Below are 15,577 nucleotides of genomic sequence, written 5' to 3'. Positions count from 1 at the left end.
ACCATTGCACTCTAGCCTGGGCAATAAAGTAATACTCTGTCTCAAAAAAAAAAAAATCACAACCACCCACCCACCTTCATCAAATGAGTGACTACAAAAGGATATTCTAACAACAGCCTTCTAGTAACCTATTTTCTTTGCCAACATACAAGTGCAAAAAATAAAACACATTTCTTTAACTCTTCAATAAACAGAATTTATAATATTCTTTCCTTTCTATTTTCTTGTGTCTGAATCACTAGCTCAAGTTTTCAAGCTGAAAGCTCTAGCATGCTTTATTCTGTCAACAATCCCATCATACATTGGCTATAAGTTACCATAGCATTAATAGGTTATATGCTTTTGAATTGGGGGGGGTTTAATTTGTTTTGGGGGCATGAAGGACAGTCTTAGACAGATTTATTTTGCTAGAATTTAAGATAAAAATGTCTTCTGAGTAATTAGCATCTAAATGGAAATTAACTAACTTCTCTGGTATGACCCACCTCCACTAATTCATGTTTAGTGGAGCAGAAGCAGCTAAGCGTGAAGATCCCAGTCACAAGTGATACAATCAGCTTTTCCTTAGGATACAACGCGTACTCCAAAGTCAAAGTGGGAGAAAAATCAATTCTGCTCCTCACCCTAAAATCAACTTCTCAGCCTTGAGGAAAAGCCTGTATATAAAACATTGACTAAAATGAGTGGATTTTTACTCTAATCCCATGAAGGATTTTTGTTTTTTAATAGACTTTTGTTTTCTAATAGATTGTACATCCCTATACGTGAATACCTTTTCTTTCCAAATGAGGGAACTGCTGACTAGAGAATTCTTAATTCTATATATTAAAACTCTGCCCAAATCTTTCAAAACCTTCTGATAGCTGCCTTCCCAAAAACCTTCCGTTCAAACTAAAATCTCCCCTTTAAGCACCATAATTTTTTCTTACTATTCTAGAATGTTATCTGTAAGCACAACACATATATTGCTAACATAGTGATGCAATATATAAACTGTTTTAATAAAATGTATTCACAGTAGGAACAAGTATCCAATGAATTTTCTGCTAATAAGAATATATGTTGATGTGTTTACATATTGTTTTGTTTTACCCATCTTTTGTGTAGAGAAGCTCCAGACAAATTTTGTCTATAATTAATGTGCCACTATGACAGGGCTACATGTGATTCGGTTTTAAATTCATTGCTATCACAAATAACTTAAAATTCAATTATTTATGGATAAAGTGATAAAATGTGTGAAATTTGCTTCAAAACAATCCAGCATGGACAGGTGAGGGCATATGTAAAACCAGAGTAGTAGGATTTCCTAATTATTGACACTGGGTAATGGTTACTCAAGGATTCATTTTACTGTTCTGAATCTATTCAGAATATGTTTGAAATTTTTCATCCAACTTACTATTGCTCCAATGCCAAACACAACATTATCATTTGGAATTTGTTTTATCCAGTTGCAATTAATGTTGTATAGTATGATACTTTATTAGTGCCAACTAGTGCTCTTAAAATACAATGTGTCTATACATCACATTTCTCAACCATACTCATTGACTTTAAGAGCTGGAAAAAAAATCCCAGATATTATCTGATCCTCTACACCAGTGGTTCCCAGTCTAAAGCACACATCAGAATTACTTAGAAGGCTTGATGAACACTGATTGCTGGGCCCCCCATCAAGGTTTCTGATTCTACAGACTGGATACTTCTGGTCCCCAGAACATGCTTTAGAACCACCGCTCTTGCTAACTCTGCCTTGCCCTGTTCACGCCTCCACTTTAGTGATTACCAGTTACCTCACTGGGATTGCCTGTTCTGCTTGTGGGACTTTCTTTGACTAGACAGCTGTTTAAGAGCAAGGGGCATCGATTTTCACTGATGTGTCAGAGCCTAGATTCGGTATGTATTCATAAAATAAAATTTTTTTTGGCTGAATTGAATAGGGGTACATTCACATATCCAGATGGAAAGAAGCTGCTCCCTGATGACAGCGGCAAGCACAGGTAGTGCCCAGAGGAGCTCAGAAGTCAGCTGCAACCACAGCAACAGGGAATGGCGGATTCTAGAAATAGGCAATAACTGAATCTCAGATTGGAGTTTCCAATCAAATATGGATATTGACAAGCAGAAGCTTGATTATACTCACTCTTCTTTTCTTTTCTTTTTCTTTTTTTATTTTTTACGAGATGGGGTCTCACTCTATTGCCCAGCTGGGACTAAGGCCACAGGTGTGCACCACCACACCTGGTGAGGCTCATGTTTTGTCATATGTATTACTGTGACCTAAAGAACTATAAGCAAGTGCTTTCATCTCACACACTATCAAAAGAAAGAAATGCTTTCCAGCTTATCTTCCAAAGTTTCTCAGGGTATAGAACAATGATTTTCAACCAGTATGCCGTGACAGGATCTTAGGTGTGCTGCAAAAAAATTTTTAAAGATCATTAATAAATTATTTTTGAAAGAAGTTTAAAGCACAGTAAGTATGATCTTTTTTTTTTGCTCTTTTGTCTGATCAACATACTTTAAGTGTGTCGTGAAAGTTTAACTATAGCTCAAGTGTGCTATGGCATTAAAAAAGTTGAAAAACCTTGTCTAGAAAATGTCAACATGGGTGGACTGATTCCTTCTCCCCAGTCATCCCTCCCTCCTCCTAATGTGACCCAGAGGAAAGAAAAGCAGCACAGTGCAGCCAGCAGTGCCTGTCTGGAGAGCTCTCCAAGTACAGGTGCTCGGAACTTTTGATACTCCACAGTAGCCTAAAATACATTTTTGTTTTTGTTTTGAGACAGAGTCTTACTCTGTCACCCTGGCTAGAGTGCCATGGCCTCAGTCTAGCTCACAGCAACCTCAAACCCCTGGGTTCAAGCCATCCTCTTGCCCCAGCTTTCCAGGTAGCTGGGACTACAGGTGCCTGCCACATGCCCAGCTAGTTTTTCTATTTTTAGTAGAGATGGGGTCTCACTCTTGCTCAGGCCAGTCTCAAACTCATGAGATCAAGCAATCCACCCATCTGGGCCTCCCAGAGTACTAGGATTACAGGTGTGAGCCACTGCACCCAGCCCCCCAAAATATCTTTTTATTACAGTGATACCCTGCTCTGTTACAACTCAGTTAAAGAAAATGAACTAGGGATGGCACCTGTGGCTCAGTGGGTGAGGCGCCAGCCCCATGTGCCAAGGGTGAACCCGGCCCCAAACAAACTGCAACAAAAAATAGCCGGGCGTTGTGGCGAGCACCTATAGTCCCAGCTACTTGGGAGGCTGAGGCAAGAGAATCGCCTAAGCCCAGGAGTTGAAGATTGCTGTGAGCTGTGGTGCCACAGCACTCTACCGAGGACGATAAAGTGAAACTCTGTCTCTAAAAAAAAAAAAAATGAAAAGAAAAGAAAACAAACTAGGTTCTGATTTCTAAATTTCACTATTTCTTTAAAGTTTATTTCAACTTTACAAGTTAGAATGTGTATGAATCCAATAACCTCAATATGAATTCATTTTCATTTAACAATAGCCAAATAATACAGTAAGTGTTATTGTATTGATAAGTATATAGAATTTTTCATATCATTTAGATTTCTTTGAAATATAATTGCTTAAAAAATAACAGTGTAGTATGGGATTTATAACAAAAGAAAATAAAATCTGTGACAATAGCACAAAGATCAAGAAGAAATGTGATCATATGATCACATCTCCATGGTCTAGTATCATTTGCAGGTAACCTATGATGAACTGAAATAACCACCAAAATAACAAAATAAAGAATAAAGACCAGAACCCTCATACACTACTTTAGGGGTATAAAATGGTGTAACTATGATTGAAAAGTATAATAGTTTCCTTAAAAATTAAACATATACCTATCAGATGGCCCAGCCATTCTACTTCTAGATACTTTTTTTTTCATTTTGAGAAAGGGTCTTGCCTCACTCTGTTGTCCAGGCTGGAGTGCAGTGGCTTCAGGCCAGTTCACAGCAACCTCAACTCTTGGCTCAAGGCATCCTCCTGCCTCAGCCTCTCTGTATAGCTGAGACTACAGGTATACATCATGATACCCAGCTAATTTTTCCATTTTTAGTAGAGACAGGGTCTCACTCTTACTCAGGCTGGTCTAGGACTCCTGACTGCAAATAGTCTTTCCACTTGGACCTCCCAAAATACTGGAGTATCGCTGTGAGCCACCGAGCTGGAGCTTACTCTTAGATATTTATCCAAGGAAAGCAGATATCCATACAAAGACTGTATCATTGGGCGAAAGGATAAATAAGATGGGGTAATCAACACAATGGATTACTTCTCAACAATAAAAAGGAATGAACTATTGATACACACAAAAATGTGGATGAATCTCAAAATAATTGTGCTAAGTGAAAGAAGCCAGGCAACGAAGAGGACATATGGTATAATTCCATTTCTATAAAGTTCTAAAAAGGCAGACAAATCTGTGGGGTCATAAAGCTGTCACAGGTTGTTTAGGAAATGAAGATTCAGGGTAAAGTAAGAAGAAATAGGAAGAGATGGTTTCAAAGATCCATATAAGTCAAACACTTAACAAAATTTAAATATGTGCACATATTGTATACCAATTATACTAAGTTTGTTACTCAACCTGGAGTAACAGCTTGAGTTAAGGAGTTTGAGACTAGCTTGGGCAGTACAGTGAGATCCCATTCTCTGCTTAGTTGGACATAGCATGCACCTGTAGTCCCAGCTACTTGGGAAGTTGAGGTGGGAGGATCATGTCAGTCTAGGAGTTTGAGGATACGGGGATCTATATGACACCACTGAATTTCCGCCTGGGAGATAACAGCAAGACCCTGTCACCAAAAAAAAAAAAAAGGAAAACATAGACAAAGTAAAGTAACAGCAACAACAAAAAATAGCCTACAACTTCATGAAGAATTAACAGACTTTAAACATAAGTGACTTTACCCTATTCCAGACATAATCCTCTGGTTAAAGTAGGAAAGGATATATATGACACAGATCCTCAGAACATGTACAAGCATATCTTTTGTCCTTTTTTTTTTTAGTCAGAGTCTCATGCTATCGCCCTGGGTAGAGTGCCATGGCGTCATAACACACAGCAACCTCCAACTCTTGGGCTCAAGCAATCCTCTTGCCTCAGTTTTTCTATTTTTAATAGAGACGGGGTCTTGCTTTTGCTCAAGCTGGTCTGGAACTTGTGACCTCAAGCAATCTAGGCAGGCACTGCCCCAAATTCTGAGGATACAACAGTGAACAAAATAGCTCTGCTCCAGCTCTGATGGAGTGTACAATCTCATGTGTAAAAGACAGACAATAAACAAATAACATATATCTGGTAGACAGCCATGAGTATTGCAGAGAAAAGACAATTTGTGGAAGGAGGGGTAGGAGTTGCTAGAGTGGCTACAATGTTAAGTCTGAGATTTTAACATTGAGTAGAGAAAGTGAAGGGGGCCATGGGAGCAGGTGTGGGAGTGGCATTCCCAGCAGAGCAGAACAAGTTCAGAGGCCTTCAAACAACAAAGAAGCCAGTCTGGCTACAGAAGCTTGAAGGAAGAGAGAGTGGCAGAGAAGGTCAGGAAAATAACAGGGTGGGGGGCAGGGAAACCAAAAGAAGTAAGCCCTTGGAGCCACTGGCAGGTCCTTGCCATTCCAGATGGAGACAAGAAGCCTCTGGAGGGTCTTGAATACAACAGCAATAGGGTCTGGTTTACGTTTTAAAACCTCCAATTAGTTTAGCAGTATATTTTACTTACTGCCTATTTTCCCGACTAGATAAAAGTAGGAACTGTCTTATGGACCATCATAACCCCAGCACCTAGCACAATACATACAGATACCTGATAAATACTCACAGGAGAATAATCTCTATAAGGCATTTACTGGCATGAAATAAGCATCAAGGGGCAATTATAATTACTCAGAGCCGCAAAGTCAAGCACTGTGGCTGATAAATGGCAGGAGTTTGTTGGTATAAATCAGTGAATGATTCTGTGAAATTACTGAAATTCTATATCTCAAACATTTAATGACAAATGAACAACGAAACATGAATCAATTGTTTCCCATCCTTTCCCTAAAATGTGAGCAACTCCATTTTTTATACTAAACTCCCATGCTTAGTGAGGGCACTGTGGAGAATTAGCTCATTGTGACTCAGTTCTCTAAACGCACTGCAATACCCTGCAACTGAAATGTTAAAATTTCTAACTACATAAAAGTTACCCACATAATTTTTAAAAATAAATTTAATGTACAAGGCTAGGTGACCCAAACTGGTTTAATTCTGATTAAAAAAAAAAAAGTCCCATTAACTCAACCACGTGTAGAAAGACTGAACCATTTCTACTTTTTATTTATTTTGACATCTCACCGCCCCCGGGGGTGAGAGGAGGGTGCAAGACGAGGCGGGGCGGGGGCGGAGGGGGACTGGTGGTCTAAGGCCCTTCAGTCATTATCTCAGGAAAGCCCTTGGGAGTCTCAGCAATCTTCCATAAAGAAAACCAGAGAAGTCATACATTAAAGTATGAAAACACACCAAATATCCCATCCCATAAAAGCAAAATACTCTGTTCCGGTGTTTACGACAGCTCTACGGTGGCACCTGAGTGGTGACGCGGCCAGGTAGTGGTGGGGAGGTTTCATTGTATTCCCCACCTCTAAAAGCGATCGAGCCCATCCCAACACGACCAAATAGCATCTGCCTTCGGCACCATGGGAAGTTTTAGAAAAGCCGATGAAAGTTGCTTCGAATGAAAAAAAAAACTTAAAAAACAGCGATGCAAAGTGTGGAGCAGCATAAAGCTTCCCGGTGCGGCTCGGACCTGCTGGTGCTTGTACACGACGTGCCCGCCGGCGTCTAACCTAGACTCTCCCTTCCACGGGAGGGGGATGATAACTTTCGGAAATAACAGCCGTCCACCAAGTGAAATGTCACCCAGGACTTCTCTACCTGCGTCAAATAAGCCCTCCACCGCCCCTTTTTGAACAGAAGAAATAATTACCTACGGAGAAAAAGGTGCTACGGTCAGACCCTAAAGGCAATTGCAGACAACAAAGACCCCAAGCAATCGAAATGGAATTGTAATCCCCTTCCCGCGCCCGCGGCGGCCCCTAGGGAGCCCGCGCCCTCCCGCCCCGAGGAGTCCCCGGAGCCTCGCGCCGCCCACGGCTCTGCGACCCCCGCGCCGCGGCTCCCGCCGGTCTGTCTCACGCGGCGTTCAAAATCTTTCCCGCCCTGGCGTGACGCGCGGGATGAAAACAATCAGCCGACCGCGAGCGCCGGGCCTGGGCCCAGGCGGGGGCGGCGGGGGAACCACGCAGCACCTTCCCAGCAGGGCCGACCGGCGGGCTGGGGCCCGGAGGTGACACAAAGAAGCCAGAGAGACAAACGCCACCCGCCCGCGCTCGCCCCAGTCCCCGGGGCGCCCCTCCCGCTGACAAGTTTGCGGCGCCCTCCACGCACCCCGCTGTCCCCGCCCGGGCAAAGTTTCCCGTGGCCTGGCTTGGACCCCGTATCGGGTCGGGCCCCATCTCCCGCCGCCCCCGCCCGGGCCCCGGGGCCCGTTCCTCCCTCGCCCCCGCCCCTTCCCCACCCTCCCGCTCTCTCCGGGGCGCACCCGGGCGCTGGGGCCCCGCGGCCGCGCTCACCCGCCGTCCGCCCGCCAGACGCAGAGGCCGGGTGCGGGCCCGGGCCGCCCGGTCGCAGCGCCGCTAGCTCGCCGGCCGGATCGCGCCCTCCGCTCGTCCCCGGCTCGCTTTTTCCGTCCAGCCGAAGCCTCCCGGGGCCTCACAGCGCGATCCGCACCTTTGCGCTCGGGAAGCTACAAACCACGCCCCGCGCCTTCCCCGCCCGCCGCCAGCAGAGTCCCGCGCTCGCCGCTGGGCGGCCAGTGTGCAGCGCGCCCGCCTGCGCTGGGGCGGGGCAGCCGCCTCCCCCGCGCCGCGCCGCCGCCTGTCGGTGCTCCGGTACACCGGAGCTGGAGAGGAAGGGGGTTCCAAACTCCCTCAGAAAGCTTTCCTGCCCGATCTCATCGAGGAACCTCTCCAGCATTCCTGGATTTCTGGGTCTTGGATCCGCGAATTAGCCACCTGACTTGACCCAAATCATTTCACCCTCCTGAGCTCTTCGTAAGACGAGGAATTTGGATTAGATGGCTTTTGAGATTTGGATCGGTATTTCTTCCCGCGTGGTTTAGACCTCGGGGTCACCTGGAGAGAAGAGGCGGTGTGTTCACAGGCAGATTACTGACCCCCTCACCGTGGTGAAGGGAAGTGAAGAGCGCCTCAATCGTACGACAAGGTGTAGATCCTTCCAAGTCTGAAAACTCCCTGGAAACTGGATCTTTGAGCATCCTCCTGCACATGCCACAAACAAATCATTCTCTTCTGGAGTCAGGATGATGGCACTTGACTCCCACTTACTTCTTGTGCTGCTGTTACAGTATCACTAAGATACTTTAAATCCTAGTAAAAAAGTATCACCTCACTATTATTACCTAAAGAAGTGGTGACTTGGGCGGCGCCTGTGGCTCAGTGAGCAGGGCGCCGGCCCCATATGCCGAGGGTGGCGGGTTCAAACCCAGCCCCGGCCAAACTGCAACAAAGAAATGGCCGGGCGTTGTGGCGGGCGCCTGTAGTCCCAGTTACTAGGGAGACTGAGGCGGGAGAATCGCCTAAGCCCAGGAGTTGGAGGTTGCTGTGAGCTGTGTGACGCCACGGCACTCTACTGAGGGCAATAAAGTGAAACTCTGTCTCTACAAAAAAATAAAAAATAAAAATAAAAAGAAGTGGTGACTTTAAAGTATTTCTCTATTGAGTTCCTATCACAATCAGATCTAACTTCTTAAAAGTTCAAGTTCATATATGCTATGTGGCTACAGAATCCCTCCTGGATTACTTAATAAAATGTGGTGCTTATGAACCAAACAAAATAGTAAGGTACAGAGATTAGAGGTTTGATGACGCATTCAGCTAATACCCTGTTTCCTGGAAAAGTCTTATTTTAAGGTGTGCTCCCAAAGATGTGCTAGGTCTTATTTTCAGGGGACGTTCTATCGTTCCTGTAAGTAGGTCTTATTTTCGGAGGATGTCTTATTTTCGGGGAAACGGGGTATAGACAAAAAGAAAAACTTAGTTACAAATCGTACCTACAATTTAGGATAGTTATTTCAAAAACTCATACCTCTCTGAGTACCAGGATGAATCAGCACATTTTATTGACAGTCGATAGCTCAACTTTTTTTTTTTTTTTTTTTTTTAATATATAGGGTCTGGCTGGTCTTAAACTCCTGACCTCAAGCATTCCTCCCTCCTGGGTCTCCCAAAGTGCTGGGATTATAGGAGTGAGCTACTGCACCCAGCCAGTAGCTCAATTCTTCATGAAGCCACATTGCCAATCTGCATGTCATTCCTCATATTCCAAGATTGTTGTTCTGATGGTATCACTTCTCTTCTTGAACTACTTGCGTTATTTGTTAATAATGGCTTTGGATCACAACAAAAGTTTAGCAAGAAAGAATCTCTCTGGTCCTGGGCTGTCTTTTGCCTAATAGGATATATGCAAGTCAAGAGCCAATTTCAGAGAGAAGTTGGGCTCCAGGGTTTGTGAGCTATCTACAAAGCATTGTCTACTATTTTCTTTCTGTGTTCTATTCATTCTCTTCCTTTTCATTCTGTGTCTGTTACTTCTCTATACTAAATGCTGCAAAAGCATCGTGGCAACATACTCTGAAGCAAATGTTATAAATAATTCCCTAATTATTGTTCCCTCCTAGGCATCTATGTTACAAGCCCTTGAAGTGAAAGGACTGTTGTTCCATATTGTGTCTAGTGCACTTAAAGGAGTCCAGAATGTAGTGTCTCAAAATGCTTTTAGGTGTCTCTAATTAGAGCCTTCTAATTACCCTGGTGTCTCCTAGCCATGCCAGTTTGGATGTTTAATTAATACCTGCTTTTAAATCAGAAAATTAGACTAATTGCAAGAGCACTAAAACATATTCTCTACACTTTGAAGTGAAAATAAAATGTAATGCTCAGCCAAACAAAGACACACCTGTGTTCTTTTGAAACACAACTCAGGGCATGTGAACAGGTGACTCATATGGTTACATCTCTGACTAGGAAAGAGTAAGGGTTGCCATGAACCTGGCCATGCCTACATTCTTCCATGCACTCAAACACAGACATCGTACATAGTATGGATGTCATCTTATGCCTTGTAGCTATTGTTTACATCAAGCCTCTGTATTTTGTAGTAAAGGATCCCTTGGTCATAGAAAGCACATCTGTGACTTGAGAACTGCTAAAGCAGACCTTCTATACATACCCGCATGCTGTACTGAGCAGGTGAACCAAGAGTCACTGACAAGAAACATGGTCTGAGGAAATTAAGTGAGTTGGGCATCCTCATGCCATCGAAGGAATTCCATTTACCAGTCATAAAGTTAGGCTGAGCTCCTCCCTGCCATAGCGCTGACCTCCTTGCACGGCAGTTGCTCTTTCTGTTCTTGCATCCTGCACAAGACTATGAGTTCCAATTCTTCATGTTTACCTCCAGAGTGCCTAACCCAGAGTGGCAACAGATTTTATCCCAGGATCTAATTTCAGTCTTGGACTTGAGTGCCATGTCAAAAAAGGACTGTGAGGGGGCCAGGTGCTCACACCTGTATTCCTAGCACACCAAAGGCCGAGGCGGGTAGACTGACTGAGCTCAGGAGTTTAAAACTGGCCTGAGCAAGAGTGAGACTCCCATATCTTAAAAAAAAATAGCTAAGAAGAGCTGTGCCACAACCCCCAATCTATGCCTGCAGGACCTCCAGAAGAGCTGCGCCCTCCCAGGCCTCCAGAAGAGCTGTGCTGTGACCCACGACTCGCCATCGGCACCCACCTGGACCCCAGTAAGAGCAGCACCGCAACCCGCAACCGGCACCTGCCTGGACTTCAGTACCAACAACACTGCAACCTGCGACCTGTGCCCACCGGGCCTCTGCATGCCCTGATCAGGAACTCCGGAGCTGTGCAACCCCTCTTCCTCTGTCCTGTACCCTCCCTGCCTCCACACTAGCTGGCTTGACTGGCCAGGGACTCTGGTAGCCATGTGCCCTCAGGAGCCCTCCCTGCCTCTGCGCCAAGCCCTTCTCCTGGCCAGAGACTGCTGAAGCCTTGGGCCCTCTATGCCAAAGTCACTGGGCGCCAGGCACTCCAAGAACTGTGTACACCACCACCCGCCCTGTTGCTGGATCCGGGTGTGTCACACTCCGGAGCTGCTTCCACAACCAGAACTCCCTGGCTGGAGCAGCCCCAGAGGAGCTACACAGGGTCACTCTCTACAAAGATCCAGCAAGAATAGAGTGATCCTGCTGGGGTCTAATCTTGGAGAGACATCTCCCCAACTCTGAGGACGGCCAGAGGCAACGGTGAAAAACAATCATGAGGCAAAATCAATGGAAATACTCTGGCAATATGAATAATCAGAGTAGATCAACTCCCCCAAGGAACAATGGGGCAGACACAGCGCAAGATCCCATGCACAAACAAATAGCTGAGATGTCAGAAATCAAATTCAGAATCTGGATAGCAAATAAGATTGAATTAGAATTCCAAGCAGTAACCCAAAAGATATCTCAAGAATTCAACGAATTCAAAGACCAAATGACCAAAGATTTTGACACATTGAGACAAGAAGTTGCAGCCCTCAAAGGTCTGAGAAACACAGTACAATCCCTCAGTAACAGAATGGAGCAAAAAGAAGAAAGGATTTCTGACGTTGAAGACAAAAATTTCGAAGGCTCCCAAATTCTCAAAGAGGAAGAGAAATAGAGAGCAAAAACAAATCACTCTCTCAGAGAGCTCTGAGGTAATGTGAAGAAAACCAATATTCATCTTATAGGGATCCCCAAAAGTGATGAAGTGGCTTCACAAAGCACAGAGTCTCTTCTTCATGAGATTATGAAAGAGAACTTTCCAGACATGTCAAGAGATTCTGAAACTCAGCAGACAGTTTCAGAACTCCAGCATGACTCAACCGAAATAAGACATCCCCCAGACACATCATAATCAATTTCACTAAAGTTAATATAAAGGAGAAAATTCTGAAAGCAGCCAGACAAAAGAAAACCATCACCTACAAGGGGAAGAATATTAGAATAACTGCAGATCTCTCTGCTGAAACCTTTCAAGCTAAAACACACTTTTAATCTCCTAAAACAAAATAACTTTCAACCCAGGATCCTGTACCCAGCTAAACAGAGTTTCATTTATGAAGGAGAAATTAAATACTTTAATGACATTCACATATTGAAGAAATTTGCCATAACTAAACCAGCTCTCCAGGATATTCTCAGACCTATCCTCCATAAAGACCAGTGCAATCCTCCACCACAAAAGTAAACCCACCCAGAAAATTTTGATTAAATTCCAACTTCCACAGTTGCAAAAGGATTAAAAATGTCCACCGGACTCTCAAAAGGCTTATCAATATTCTCAATTAATGTGAATGGTTTAAATTGTTTAAATTTAAATTTAAATGGTTTAAATTTTAAAGAAAGAGGCACAGGTTTGCTGACTGGATACAAAAACTCAAGCTGCATACATGTATGTGCTGCATACAAGAATCTCACCTTACATTAAAGGACAAATATAGACTCAAGGTGAAGGGATGGTCATCTATACTCCAGGCAAATGGAAAGCAGAGAAAAGCAGGCATTGCAATCCTATTCGCAAATGCAATAGGCTTTAAACCAACCAAAATAAGGAAGGATAAGGATGTCAACTTCAGATTTGTTAAAGGCAATACTCAATATGATGAGATTTCAATTATTAATATTTATGCACCCAACCAGAATGCACCTCAATTTATAAGAGAAACTCTAACAGACATGAGCAACTTGATTTCCTCCAGTTCCATAGTAGTTCAAGATTTTAACACCCCTTTAGCAGTGCTCGATAGATCCTCCAAAAAGAAGCTAAGCAAAGAAATTTTAGATTTAAACTTAACCATTCAACATCTGGACTTAACAGACATCTACAGAACATATCATCCCCACAAAACTGAATACACATTCTTCTCATCAGCCCACGGAACATACTCCAAAATCAACCACATCCTAGGCCACAAATCTAACCTCAGCAAATTAAAAAACATAGAAATTATTCCTTGCATCTTCTCAGACCATCATGGAATAAAAGTTGAACTCAATAACAACAGGAATCTGCATACCCATACAAAAACATGGAAACTAAATAACCTTATGCTGAAGGATACATGGGTTATAGATGAGATTAAGAAGGAAATCACCAAATTTTTGGAACAAAACGACAATGAAGACATGAACTATCAGAACCTCAGGAATACTGCAAAGGCAGTCCTAACAGGGCAAATTATAGCACTGCAAGCCTTCCTCAAGAAAACAGAAAGAGAGGAAGTTAAGTTTCTCTTCAAATCCCTTGCCCAGCCTGTGATGGGATCCCTTGTTTTTTTCTTGCTGATGTGTTTGAGTTCTCTGTGGATTCTGGTTATTAAACCTTTGTCAGAGATATACTGTGCAAATATCGTCTCCCATTCTGAGGGCTGTTTGTTTGCTTTACTTACTGTGTTCTTGGCTGTGCAGAAGCTTTTTAGTTTGATCAAGTCCCAGTAGTGTATTTTTGAAGCTGCTTCAATTGCCCGGGGGGTTCTCCTCATAAAATACTCGCCCAGACCAATTTCTTCAAGGGTTTTCCCTGCACTCTCCTCTAGTATTTTTATAGTTTCATGTCTTAAGTTTAAATCTTTAATCCAATGAGAGTCTATCTTAGTTAATGGTGAAAGGTGTGGGTCCAATTTCAGTCTTCTGCAGGTTGCCAGCCAGTTCACCCAGCACCATTTGTTAAATAGGGAATCTTTTCACCACTGAATGTTTTTAATTGGCTTGTCAAAGATCAAATAGTGATAAGTAGCTGGATTCATCTCTTGGTTCTCTATTCTGTTCCAGGGATTTGAAGAGAAAATTCTCTGAAGAAGACAGGCGCACGGCCTTCAGACATACGAAAAAATGCTCATCATCTTTAATCATCAGAGAAATGCAAATCAAAACTACTTTGAGATATCATCTAACTCCAGTGAGACTAGCCTATATCACAAAATCTCAAGACCAGAGATGTTGGCGTGGATGTGGAGAAAAGGGAACACTTCTGCACTGCTGGTGGGAATGCAAATTAATACATTCCTTTTGGAAAGATATATGGAGAACACTTAGAGATCTAAAAATAGACCTGCCATTCAATCCTGTAGTTCCTCTACTGGGCATATACCCAGAAGACCAAAAATCAAATCATAACAAACGTATTTGTACCAGAATGTTTATTGCAGCCCTATTCATAATTGCTAAATCATGGAAAAAGCCCAAATGCCCATCAATCCATGAATGGATTAAAGAAATGCAGCCTTAAAGAAAGATGGAGCCTTTACCTCTTTCATGTTTACATGGATGGAGCTGCAACATATTCTTCTTAGTAAAGTATCTCAAGAATGGAAGAAAAAGTACCCAATGTACTCAGCCCTACTATGAAACTAATTTGGGGCTCTCACATGAAAGCTATAACCCAGTTACAACCTAACAATAGGGGAAAATGGGAAAGGGAGGGGAGGGAGGGGGGTGGTGGGTAGAGGGAGGGGGATCGGTGGGATCATACCTGTGGTGTATCTTACAGGGGTATTTGCGAAACTTGGTAAATGTAGAAAGTAAATGTTTTGGCACAGTAACTGAGATAATGCCAGGAGGGCTATGTTAACCATTGTGATGAAAATGTGTCAAATGGTCTATGAAGAGAGTGTATGATGCCCCATGATCATATCAATGTATACAGTTATGATTTAATAAAAAATAAAGAAAGAAAGAAAGAAAGACAGGAAGTTAATAACTTAATGGGACATCTCAAGCAACTGGAGAAGGAAGAACATTCCAACCCTAAACGCAGCAGAAGAAAAGAAATAACCAAAATCAGAGCAGAATTAAATGAAATTGAAAAAAAAAGAATTATACAACAGATCAATAAATCCAAAAGTTGGTTTTTTGAAAGGATCAATAAAGTAGATAAACCTTTGGCCAACCAAACCAGGAAAAAAAGAGTAAAATCTCTAATTTCATCAATCAGAAATGGTAAAGATGAAATAACAATGGACCTCTCAGAAATTCAAAAAATCCTTAACGAATATTACAAGAAACTTTACTCTCAGAAATATGAAAATCTGAAAGAAATTGACCAATACTTAGAACTAAACTAAACAATACTAAACTACCAAGCGGTAGTAGCCAGAATGAAGTGGAAATGTTGAACAGGCCTATATCAAGTTCTAAAATAGCATCAACTATACAAATTCTCCCTAAAAAGAAAAGCCCAGGACCAGATGGCTTTACATCAGAATTCTACCAAACCTTTAAAGAAGAACTAGTACCTATATTAGTAAACCTCTTCCAAAATATAGAAAAAGAAGGAATATTACCCAACATATTCTACGAAGCAAACATCACCTTGATCCCCAAACCAGGGAAAGACCCAACAAGAAAAGAAAATTATAGATCAATATCACTAATGAATATTCATGCTAA

At 42.7% G+C, this 15,577-nt stretch overlaps 1 protein-coding gene across 4 annotated transcripts in view; it reads right to left on the bottom strand.

Moving 5' to 3' along the window:
- Positions 1–7,807, bottom strand: part of SYNE2 (spectrin repeat containing nuclear envelope protein 2) — a 424,477-nt gene extending 416,670 nt beyond the window's left edge. For all 4 annotated transcript variants that reach the window (XM_053601260.1, XM_053601261.1, XM_053601264.1 and 1 more), the window contains exon 1: positions 7,638–7,807. The gene's annotated coding sequence lies outside the window, so the exon portion shown is untranslated. The remainder of the gene's footprint in view (positions 1–7,637) is intronic.
- Between the last annotated feature and the right edge of the window lie 7,770 nt (positions 7,808–15,577).

The sequence above is a fragment of the Nycticebus coucang genome, chromosome 9 (assembly GCF_027406575.1).
Source record: "Nycticebus coucang isolate mNycCou1 chromosome 9, mNycCou1.pri, whole genome shotgun sequence".
In the NCBI taxonomy this organism is placed as follows: domain Eukaryota; kingdom Metazoa; phylum Chordata; class Mammalia; order Primates; family Lorisidae; genus Nycticebus; species Nycticebus coucang.
The sequence above is the reverse complement of the archived record's forward strand: the minus strand, read 5'-3'. Positions and strand labels throughout refer to the sequence as shown.